We start from the raw sequence: 12,554 nt of genomic DNA, 5'->3' as shown, positions 1-12,554 counted from the left end.
CGGTCCCCACCCCTACCTGGTTGCGCTGCTTTGTGAAATCATTGACTGTCTAACAGCCTCAAGACGCCAGCGGGCGAGGAGGCCAGAATTCTGCCCAGCAAACGCAGCCGTGGAGCGCAGCGTTCTGTGAGCGTCTCCATGGTAACAGTGTAACAGCTCACATTTATAGACCCTCTATCTCCAAGGAGCTCAAAGCACCTTCCAGACATATTATCTTCTTTTATGAGAGGGAGGGAGGGAGCGAGGACGAGTGAGAAGAAGGAGCAGGAGGAGAAGATGGGGGGAGGGAGGAGGAGCGTAGGAGCGAGAGAGGCCGGAGGAGGGGCAGGACACGGCGGGCTCTGATGCACGTTCACAGACGGCACTGAATGGGGAAGTCAGTGACCCAGGGTGGCATGGTAAGCCAGTGACAGGTGCTGGACTGGACCGAGCTGGTGGCTCTTAGAACCCCTGGAACCCTTGCTGCCGGCCTTGGGCAGATGTTAGGGCCGCGCGGCCGACTGCCTGTGGTCTAGCGCTGTTCAGTGTCGTCTGGGTGATCAGATAACTCCGGGGACGTCAAAGGCAGCTTGGCTCGACCATTGTTGACATGAAACACAGGGGCAATTCTTCTATTCTACGGAGATGTGAAGATAACATTCATGCAGCCACCAGACCGTCCCACATGGCATTGGCGGGAGCGAGAGGCTGCGATGTCCTGATAACCTCGGACGAACGTCGCACACACATGCAGAGCGTCTGCCCACGCTGATGGAAACGGTTCTTTAAACCCATTGCATGGTGTCCCGAGGATCTTTGGAGGGAGCACTTCTCAATCCTTTTCCCCGAGAGGCACAGCTGTTCCATTAGACACGAGAGGCGGGGTAGAGCTATTTGAAGGCTGCAGCCGATGAAACTGAAAATGGGTTCTGTAAATTCCAGACCTGCCGTTCTCCTTATAAAGCACTTTGTTTGGGTAAGCCACGGCCTCTGTCACGGTGTAATCAGGCGGGTTGCAGGGGCTCAAGCCGTCATCCCGAGCCTCTTCTGTTCTCGTTCTAATTCCGTCAGAATTCGCCACACATGGTCCCTGCGTTTTACGCTCCCAGACCTTCTGACCCAGACACTCCCAACCTCCTCACTCCTCATTTGGTCTTTAGAAAATAGGATCTATTTTCTCTTTTAAAAAGATAACTGATCTGCAGAAGATTCAGCCGAAGCTTGGCTGCGGAGAGATAAGGTCCGTCCCCCGCGGGTCTTCAGGGCCCTTCACGAGCCATCACGCCCGTTTCTGCAGCCCAGAACCTCAGCCTGCTGCAAAAGTCGGGCTGCTTATTTGCTTACAGCCTGGATCAGGTTTCAGGGGCCCTTGGGTGAAAGGGTTGGGAGTTCGGTCATTCCAGTGGTTAAGCCTCAGGAAAGTTTAAAATATTTGATATACGAATAGGCTTCCGATCCCCAAAGCAAAAAGAACTTAAAAATGAAGAAGAAAGAAGTGTTTTGCTGGGAACCTCTTGGTGTCCAACACCAGGGTAGGCATTTTGCGTGCACCTGTGCCCACCGGGTCCGCCCGCCGGGAATGAGCGGGACGGCCCTCCCACTCACCAGGGATAAGCTGCTGTGCCAGGAATTTCTTTCTATTCTCCCAAGAGTCAGGAGCTCCCTCTTACCTACGGGCTTCTCCAGGAGGGGAGGGATCGGGATCTGTTCGCTCCTTGGCTGGGCCCCTAGCTTTGTGCTGGTCTGCCTCCTGTATGCAAACGAGCCAACGTGCTTGGCTCCGCCCGCCCTCCCTCCGTCTTCACACCTTCTTGGCTTACCTGTGCCTCCTCCGGAAGGGTCCTCCGCCGCAGGTCCGACGGGCCCCCTGCTTGTTCCTGGGCAGCGTTTCTCCTTCCCACGCCAGCACTTTCGGCATTTGCTTGTGTTCACATGAGTTTCTAGGTAGCTGTCTTTGGTCTAGCTGTCTTTTAGGCACAGAAAACATTATTCAAAGGTTTGCTTTTTGGATTAAAAATTCATAATCCCCTTATTAAAGCTGAAATTAGAAAAACGCTTGTTTTAGTTCAGCTTAGAGACGGAATTATTTTCTTAGTCTGGCCGAGCATGGGCCCATGCATAAAGTGAGTTAATTACTTCCAAATATATTAAGCCATAATTAAAAATTTTATTCACACTCACACATGCACGAACGTGCATATAAAACACATGCATGCACATATGTGTTTGAATTAACAAACGAAGCTTTCTAGAGTACGTCGATGCTTACACATATATAGGCCCTCAAATTTATAAATACAAGGTCCAAGAGTTCTCCTACACCTTCCAATAAACTTAGTAAGAATTCCACTTAAAATCGTAAAAACTCCACATTAATTACTCAGTCAGGTTTTAAATTGGCATTACAAGGCTCCCACTCTGATCGGCCCAGTTCCCTCAAAACGTAAGACCCCAAACGGCAAACACGCACAATTTATAATCATTGATGTAAAATTAGAAAGCCTATGGTTCGGCCTCTGAGATCTTTTTGTAGTTAGCGCTCAGTCCCCCTGGTGGGAAGAAACACATCCAATCCAGGGAGACATCCGCCGCACGGCTCACGATGGGGTGCTGGCCAAGACGGCGGCCGGCTGGGGACCGGGATCGGGTACAAAGTCACAGACTTTCACGCTAACGAGGTGACTCTCCCAAGTCCCCTGCCGTTTGGTCGAAGTCTTTGTTCCCTCAAGGAAGTCTGCGGCTCCTGTTCTTGGAGACCGCTTGACTGGACCTTGCCTTTCCTTGACGCCTTAACATTTGTAAATACGTTTGCAAGTAGCTCACCCTTGATGGCACGTTGAGGTCTGTGAGATTCATCTGCTTGCTACTAGCACATTTGATCTCGACAGGGTTCTCCGTTCTTCAGAGTCTCTGCATCACGGCGCAGTCAGGGTCATCTCTCGGGTAGCCTGTTGCATTTCATTTGGTCATGACTCCTGAGGTGGTTCTGCTCCTTGCATCCCCCATCAGGCTGTGGGCGGTCCGTGTAGGACAGGACACACTGTTTTGTTCTGAGCTGTGAGCCCAAAAGCCAGCACACTGCTTGGCACAGGGCAGACATGGCTGTCACTTGGCCGTTGAGTCGCAGGCGGGTGTCGCAGGCAGGCGGGGACACACCTGTACCTGAACAAGTTGCATTTATTGCCAGCTGCACAGAAAGAGCTCGTGCACTGTGGGCGACTGCAGGGTGCTTGGGCCAGAAGGTGCTAGAAAGCACTTAGGAAGCGCTTGGGCTTGCCCTTGTCAGCTGCTTTGGGGCAGAGCTCAAAGCAGCAGACTTTGCTCTGAATCGGTTGCTGGCAGGAAGTGGAGATAATGCTATGCTGGGGAGGCTCCCTGAACGAGGCTGAAGACGCAATCAGTGGAGAAACAGCAGTCATTCCTGTTCGTCCAGAGAGGGGTGTAGCTCACTGGGGGGCTGGGACAATGCTCACATTCTGGTTGGTTCAGACATGGCCCCAGAGCCCTCTTGTTTGGGCCTTGCTCCATCAGAGTCACGGAGAGCTCTGCCGTCATGTGAAATTGTTTCTGTTCGGTGGAACGCCAGGACCTCGCCATGAGTGATGGGCCAGACCGTAGCAACACCAGGAGATAGCTGTGGTCCGGGCTGGCTCCAGTGTGGACCCCAGCGGAGCCTCCAGAAGGCCCAGGGTCCCGTCCCCACTGCCGCTCCCTCACATTCTCTGGGCCCCCAATCCTGGTTCCTCCTCCTCACCTCACCGTCTCTGACTTAACGGTACCTCTCCGTGGAGCCACGCTCTATCCTTGGAGTCTGGAGAGCAGACAGGAGGTGCTCGTGGTGAAAGACCTGTTGCCCAGCGAGCATTCCCTCTCCTCACATGGGCTCGGGCCCCCCAGCACCGGCATAGCCTCCTCTAGCCCAGACTTTCCATCCTGGCTGTCGGAGTTCAGCAAAGCTGGCACAGACCAGGCTCTCGGCCCCCTGCTGTTTACTTGCCAAAAATATTTCTGCAACCGGAATTCAATTTGGAAAATGTTATACAAATAGAGTATCTTGGGAGAATATTTTAATTTCCCTGATCAAAGCATGGTGTGCTACTCTTCTGGAGAACAGCTGCTAGCGCTTTGTAGACAGAGAGCCGGGCTGGCTCATCCCAGTCTGTGACATCCTCCCAGTCCCTTAATTAATATCTTTAAAACCGGTGAGGGTCGCAAACATACCACACCTGGAGTGCAGAGAAATACTTGGGGTCCTGACTCAGGAATCTTGTTAATTCCCCAAGGCCTTTGACTGAGGGGAAAGAGAAGTTGAGAGTTGTGGGTTCTCTAATGGGTCCGTCCCACTATTCTACTCCCAGTAGCCACGCAGATACACTTTGATAAAGGTAATTTTTTAAAAAGATCTTATTTATCTATTTGACAGACAGATCACAAGTAGGCAGAGAGGCAGGCAGAGAGAAGGGGAAGCAGGCTCCCCGCGGAGCAGAGAGCCCGATGCAGGACTCGATCCCAGGACCCTGAGATGACCCGAGCGGAAGGCAGAGGCTTTAACCCCCTGAGCCACCCAGGCACCCCTGATAAAGGTAATTTTTAAACAACTGCTTACATGTTTCGAAGACAAGAAGGGGTGTATGTATATACACACACATACACACATAACATGTCATATATGTGGCATCTACTTCCTGTTTGGCCACATAAGTGACACACATGTATATCATATGTATGATACACACATATATGTATATCTTCTTTCTCATATACCTGATATTGTGATTGTATTAGTGATAATGGTGACCTTCCTTTGCAAATGCTTATTAAACCTACAGAATGAAGAAGGCTTTGATTACTCCTTGGTTTTCAGTATCTTTAACCAACTAACCCAACCAACCAACCAATGCCTTTACTTAGAAGAACAGTGAAATGAACAAGTGAATTGCTAGACATGGAAAATAGGATAATATTTATTGGTTTATTTATTGTTGATGGACATTGGCCTCTTTATAGACGTGAGTTTTCACTTTTATGAACATGTCGAGGGCAAAGTACAGAATCCAAGTGTGCAGTAGGGTCCTTACGTAGTGGAACATTCACTGCTCTGAGAGTTGAGACACCTGAATTCCAGTATCGTGTTAGTTGTGGAATGTTGCCCTTAAGCAAACAGGAAACCAAAACATCTGGATGCCAGTTTTTGTAAAATGAGAGCAATTACACTAACTGATTCAGTGGGTTCCTGACAGCTTCAATATTCTAGATTTTACAGGTACGATTGTATTTATTTAGTCAATTATTTAATATGGGAGGCTTGCAAGAAATAGCACTTCTATAATTCATGCACGCTGCTACCAGGTGAAGGTGTCTGGTGTATGGGTCATGTGCTCCAAATTGCAGGCTTAGGCCACACCTGTGTTGTATCTGAAAATGCCATATCTGTATTATATCTGAAACATATGTTATATGTTCACCTTTTGCCTCCTTGAAAACAAATATTTGTTTAAACATTAAGCTTATCCATTATCACATACTTGCTGGCCAGAGTCATGATCTGTTCATGATTGATTTTATCTATTGCCTGTGAGTGCTTCTTGGCCTGACAGCTTGGGCTGGGCTCCTGGTGGATATAATATCGCACGTATCTGTGCCACTAAGATTATGAAAAAAAATCATTCAACCAGAAAAAAGTAATTTCCCATCTCTCCTCTGGATGGAGGAACTTTGCACAAGGATCCTAGATATTTGGGCTCTGTGCTCAGCAGGGAGTCTGCTTTCTCCTCTCCCTCTGCCCCTCCCCCTGCTCATGCCCTTTCTCTCTCTCTCTCAAATAAGTAAATAAATCTCTAAAAAATATCCCTAGATGTTAACAACTTAATTATATGTCCACTAGAAATGTAAACATTATAGCAAGAATTTTTGATAAGGAAATTTTAGGTAGTTTTCTTAGTGATAAGTTTTACTTTAAAAACCTGCCTAGGAAGTGAAAAATGTTAACAATATCCTCTATGAAAATACTTGTTTATTTTTATTATTGTGTAGTCCATGTTAGATAAAAACATAAGTTCACAAGGGGTTTCAGTAGTGTAAAAGGTTTCAGGAGAGAAGACCCTTCGTTTGGTTTCAGTGCCCAAAGCTAGTTTAATCTTGTGACCTTCAGGAGCAAGATCACAGCCACAACATGTGGCCACCGGAGACAAAGGAGGATGTTGGGAAACCTTCCGAGGACAGTGTCTGGCACTAAAAGCTCCATTAGCACCGAAGCCTGCCTTAGGCACACAGATCTTCTGTATTGACTTTGGCATGTGTCTACCTTGTCATGCCAATAAAGTTAAGTGAAGTTGAAAATTGATTGATAACAGCCTAGTTCTCTGCTGCCTCTCCTCTCATGTGGGTTGCCGTTTGGCTTAGCTGAATGTGGCAGAACCCGCTCTTCCTCCTCGCGGGCTGAGGACCCGGGCCGCCCCTTCCCCTGGGAGAGGCAGGAGATCGCTCTTCCTGACTCCGTGCATGTGCAGGCGCCTGGCGTCTGTTTAAAGGAAATTAAACTTCTGTTTGCAGAGTGCATTCAGTGGTGCTCTGTCTACCGATGCGTGTGTGCCTCGTTACCCTCTTGAGGCAGAAAAAACAACAACAACATGACTCTAGCTAAAGTAGTCACAGCAGCATGAGAAATGTTCCGAAGCTCACGGGACTTCCTTCTGACCTTGCGTTGCTTGGAGGTCCCAGGTCAGGTGTGCCCAAGGGAACAGTGGACCGAAGGAGGCCGGAGGGGCCAGAATGCCGCGAGGACTAACCCCACAGGGACGCGGCGGGGGAAGGGATGGGCTCCTTAGAAACTGCAGGCTCTTTGATCTGCAGAGCCGCGGAATGTCTTCTAGCAGAACCTCAGGGTGTAGGCAGACAGGCGCGGTCCCCGAAAGGGTAGGCGCGTGCCCAGGATCCCGTGGCCAACGAAGCGACAAAGCCGACTTGGAAACCAGGTTTCCTGCCTGCGAGGCTGGTAAACACTACGTTTCCATCCCGCCGCACGGTCTGCTGTGCTTAGCGGAGCCGCTGGCGCTTTGGGAAGCAGAGGATCCTAACCAGAGTCTCACTGCTGAGTTTGGATGTGACTTTGGGCAAGTTACCCAGTCGCTCTTTCTTTAGGTGGGGACAGTGCCGGGCCGAGGTGACCCATCCCTACAGCAGGAGCATTCTGGAGATGGGTGCACTTGCGACGTTTTACCCACGTGTTGCCAGGAATGTTCTGTGGTCAATGCTTCTTCACGTGGGCCTGCTTCTTTGTTTTTCTCTACCTGGAGATCGCGGTCTTTCCCGATCAGAGCACGTTAGAGGCTAACACTGACGGCTTATGGGCCCGAGTTTCACTTATTCCAGAAGCCAGCCGAAATCTATCAGCATGTGAATTCTGCCCTTTCAGGCTGTCCCCAGAATGGCTGAGGAAGTGGTCGCACCCTGCCAGCCGGGGGAGCGGAAACACAGCCCACCCCTAGGGCTCTCTTGAAATGATTGAGATGAACCGTTGGACCAGGATATGACAAAAGGGTAAGTAATGATTTGGGTGGTTTCTGCTTTAAGCAAATCTGAAAGTTAAAATCATATGAACTTCTAAGACAGAAACATGAGGCAATAGTTACTCACATGATTAAGTGCTTCTTTATGCTTTCAGATTTTTCTTCCATTAGCATAACGGAGAATGCAGCTTGATTTGTACACATCTATCGCATAAAGTAACACCCACCAAGCTCGCTTAGAACCTCCTAGTTATCACAGATGTACTATTGTCTTCACCCTCCCTGTCTTCCCCCATTATTAAGTCATTTTAAAGATTTTGAAAAATATATATATATGTTTCTTCTGTTAAAGGCACATTTAACTGTTATGAAAAAATTGTTGTTTACCTCCATAGTTTCCCCCACCCAGAGGTAAGTACCTTAATTGAACTCTCTATAATAATACTGCTACATAACACTAAAATCACTCTAGCATTCTATTAGTATCCTAATTATGCTATTTTTTGCACATTTTCTCCAACCTGTTTTTTTCTGCTAGTGTGTTGTGAACAGCTTTCCATGCTGATAAATATTAATTTGCAACATTTTTATAATGGCTACTGTTCATGCACATTTATTTCGTTAATAGGCTAAGTGGTAAGTGCTCCTGATTTTTATCTACTATAGGTGATACTGTGGCTCAATATACGCCTTCTTTAAATTTTTAATTTTTTATAAACATATAATGTATTATTAGCCCCAGGGGTACAGGTCTGTGAATCGCCAGGTTTCCACACTTCACAGCACTCACCACAGCACGTGCCCTCCCCAGTGTCCATCACCCTGCCCCCCTCTCCCTGTCAATACACATCTTTAAGACAACATCTTTGTTCATGTCCTTCATTATGGAGACAGATTTCTGAAGTGGAATTGCTCGGACAGAGGGCTCTTACTTTAAGGCTCTTGATATACATCTTCAAACTGCCCTGAAGAAAAGTGGTACCCCTATCTGTGAGTTATTTTTTTCCCTTGCACTCCAGTAACCATGCCCATTTAAAAAATATATATATATTTATTTCAGAGAGAGAGCGCGACGGCATGGGGCTAGGGAGGGCCAGAGGGAGAGGGAAAGAGAGAATCTCAAGCAGACTCCCCAGTGAGCACAGAGCCCCACGCAGGGCTGGATCCCTGAGATCATGACCCCAGCCAAAATCAAGAGTTGGATTCTCAAGCAACTGAGCCAGCCAGGCGCCCCATGCCCGTTATTTTTGAAGACATTATTTTGAGAGGAGTTTTCGGTTCGTAGCACAAGTAAGAGGAAGGTACAGAGATTCCTGCACGCTCTCTGCCCCCAGGCATGCCCATCTCCCTGCAGAGTGCTAGGTGTGTTACAGCCGCTGAAACTGTACTGACACATCACAGCCGCTCCCAGTCCCTAGCTTTCCTTGGGGTGCACTGTGGGATCTGTGGGTTCTGTGGGTTTGGACAGGTAGATAATGGCATGTCTCCGTCATGTAGTATCAGACAGCGTGTTCTCACTACCCTGAAGTCCTGTGCTGTGCCTGTTAATCTCTTCTCGCACCTCCTTTCCTCCACCAACTCCTGGATCTCTTCACTGTCTCGTTAGTTTCTCCTTTTCCAGAATGTCATATAATTGAAATCACACAGTAGGAGGCCTTTTCAGACTGGCTTCTTTCACTTAGTAATGTACACTTGTGGTTTTTGTATGTCTCTTCTTGGCTTAATAGTTCATTTCTTTTTTGCCCTGAATACTGTTCCATTGTCTGGATGCCTCACTGTTTATTTGTCCATCTGGGTTTGCTTCCAAGTGCTGGCCATTACGGAGAAAGCTGCTGTCAAGTCTGTGCGTGCAGGGTTTTGTGTGGATGTAAGTTTTCAGTTCCTTTGGGTAAATACCAAGGAGCTCCACTGCCAGGTCATGTGGTAAGAATAAGTTTAAGTACAAGTATACTTAAATAGGTGTAAGTTTTGTAAGACACGGTCAAGCTGTCTTCTGCAGGCGCTGTGCTACTTCGATTCCCAGCTGCAGTGAATGGGAGTGTCTGTTGCTTCACGTCCTTGCCAGCTCTCGGTGTGGTCAGTGTTCTGGAATTTGGCCACTCTGATAGGTGTGTAGTGACACCTGATTGTTATTTTACTCTGTATTTCCAGGATGACAGACGACATGACATATATTTTCATAGGCCTATTTTCTGGTGAGGTGTCTGTTAAGGTCTTGGCCCATTGTTTTATTTGGGTTGTTTGGGGTTTTATTGTTGTTGAGTTTTAAAAATTCTTTGTATATTTTGTATAATAATTCTTTGTCACATGTGTCTTTTGCAAATATTTTCTCTCAGTCTGTGGCTTGTCATCTCATTCCTTGACAGTATCTTTTGAAGAGCAGACATTTTTCATTTGAATGCGGCTCAGCTTGTCAGCTTTTACTTTCATGGTTGTGCCTTTGGTGCTGTATCTAAAAAGTCATCTCTAAGCCCTGCGCCATCTTAGGTCTTCTCCTACATGGTTTTCTAGGAGCTTGATAGTTTGCTGGTTTCCATGTAAGTCTCTGATCTAATCTGAGTTAATTTTTGGGAAGGGTGTAAGATCTGTGTCTGGATTTGTTGTTTTGCATATGAATGTTCAGTTCCAGTACTGTGAGTTAAAAAGACTGTCTTTGCTCAAATCGCTTTGTCTTTGCTTCTTTGTCAAAGACCAGTTGACTGTTACTGTGTGTGCCTATTTCTACCCTGTCCAATTAACAGATCTATTTTCTCTTCTTTTATTAATATCACATTGTCTTGATTATTATAGTATATTAGGAATTGAAGGCATCCCATAGCATTATGGGAATCCAAATTCCTTTTTTTCCTTCAACATTGTGTTGGCTATTATGAGCTTTTTTGATATAAACTTTAGAATCATTGTCAATGTCTGCAAAATAACTTGCTGGGATTTTGAGATTGCATCGGATCTACAGACGAAGCTGGGGAGAATTGATATTTTGACAATATTGATTTCAACTGTTTCATTCTTCTTTCATTACTGTCATCAAAGTTTTGTGGATTTCCTCATACACATCTCGTACACATTTTTTAAGAGTCAGACCTAAGTATTTCATTTTGGAGGGTGGTAATGCAAATGGTATTGTGGTGTTGGTTTTTTTTTTTCCCTTTGCCTCAGGAGATATATAAAGACAAAATGTCTTTATGACAAATGTCAAAGCAATTGTTGCCTGTTCTCTCTTCAAGGAGTTTGATGGTTTTAGGTCTCACATTTAGGTCTTTAATCCATTTTTGTGTGTGGTGAAAGAAAGTGCTCCAATTTCATTGTGTTGCATGTGGCTGTCCAAGTTTCCCAGCGCCATTTGTTGAAGGGACTGTCTTTTTCCCACTGTGTATTAATTCTTCCTTTCTCAGAAATTAATTGGTCATATATTTGTAGCTTTATTTCTGGGTTTTCTAATCTGTTCCCTTGATCTATGTTTCTATTTTTGTGCCAGCACCATACTATTTTGATTATTACCACTTTGTCATATAGTTTGAAATCTGGAATTGTATTACCTCTAGTTCTGTTTTTCTTTTTCAAGATTGGTTGACTCTTCGAGTTCCTCTGTGGAGCCATGCTAATTTTAGGATTGTTTGTTCTAGTTCTGTGGAAAATGCTATTGGTATCTTTATGGGGATCATATTAAAACTGTAGATTGCCTTGAGTAGTATAGACATTTTAATAATATTTGTTCTTCCAGTCCATGTGCATGGAGTATCTTTTCATTTCTTTGCATTGTCTTGAATTTCTTTCATCAGTGTTTTATAGTTTTCAGAGTAAAGACTTTCGCCTCTTCAGTTAAGTTTGTTCCTAGATACGTTATTGCTCTTGATGCAGTTGTAAATGGGATTGTTTTTCTTAATTTCTCTCTCTCTTGCTTCGTTATTAGGGTATGGGACTGCAAAAGATTTCTGTACATTGATTTTGTACCCTGCGGCTTTACTGAATTCATTTATCCGTTCTAGAATTTTTTTGGTGGAGTCTGTAGGGTTTTCTACATATAGTATCATGTCATCTGCAAATACTGAGAGTTTTACTTTTTCCTTACTTATTTGGATGCCTTTATTTCTTTATTTTGTCTAATCACTGAGTCTAGGACTTCTAGTACTATGTTGAATAAAAGTGTGAAAGTGTACATCCTTGTCTTGTTCCTGAACTTAGGGGAAAATGGTATCATGTTTTTTATTTCAAATTTCACTTTTTCTTTGCAGGTATATAGGAAAGTGATTGACCTTCGTGTATTAATCTTGTGTCCTATGATCTTGCTATAATCACTTTTTGGTTCCCATTTTTGTTTTCGTTGTTGTCATTGGTGCATTTGGATTGTCTACGTAGATGACCGTGTTGTCTGCCAACAAAGACCAGTTTACTTCTTCCGTCCAAATCCGTACACCTGCCATTTCCTTTCCTTGTCTTCTTGCCTTAGACAGTACTTTCGGTTCCATATCAAATGCATTCTTTTTCCTACTAGCAGTTTATTGAGATATAATTGACATAGAATTCACTCATTGTAAGTGAACAGTTCAACTGTTTTAAGTAAATCTGTAGTTATGCAACCACCACCACCATCCAGTTTTAGAGCATTTCTATCTCCCCACATTTCCCTTGGAATCTTTGGAAGTTTGCTTTTCTTATTGAGGTATCATCGAATGCAGTGAAATGGCTACACTCTAGGTATACCTACGATCAGTCGATTTTGCATATCAAGAGGCAGAGCATTTCAGTCATCCCAGAAATCTTCCTTGTGCCCTTTCCCAGTCAACTTTCTTTAATCACTGCCCCCACCAAAAGCAAATACTGATTTGATTTTCATCACTGTCGATTTCTAGAATGTCATATAAATGAAGTATAATATTTTTGAAACTTACCCAGGTTGTTTCAGATATCTGTAGTTTTTTACCTTTTTATTGCTGAGTACTTTCCCAATGTTTTCTATCACAGCTTGTTAGTTCATTCTCGTGTTCATGAACATCTGGCTTGTTTCCAGTCTTTGCTTATCTGCAAAGCTGCTGTGGACATTCTTATACAAGGCTTTTTTTTGTA

At 45.3% G+C, this 12,554-nt stretch overlaps 1 protein-coding gene across 1 annotated transcript in view; it reads left to right on the top strand.

The window, feature by feature from the left end:
- DPT (dermatopontin) overlaps positions 1-12,554 on the top strand; it is a 350,410-nt gene that overhangs the window by 12,150 nt on the left and 325,706 nt on the right. The window contains exon 3 of the mRNA XM_082702819.1: positions 7,394-7,518. The gene's annotated coding sequence lies outside the window, so the exon portion shown is untranslated. The remainder of the gene's footprint in view (positions 1-7,393; positions 7,519-12,554) is intronic.

The sequence above is a fragment of the Mustela nivalis genome (genome assembly GCF_964662115.1).
Source record: "Mustela nivalis genome assembly, chromosome: 16".
In the NCBI taxonomy this organism is placed as follows: Eukaryota; Metazoa; Chordata; class Mammalia; order Carnivora; family Mustelidae; genus Mustela; species Mustela nivalis.
Note: the sequence above shows the minus strand (reverse complement) of the source record. Positions and strands in the feature narration are given on the sequence as shown.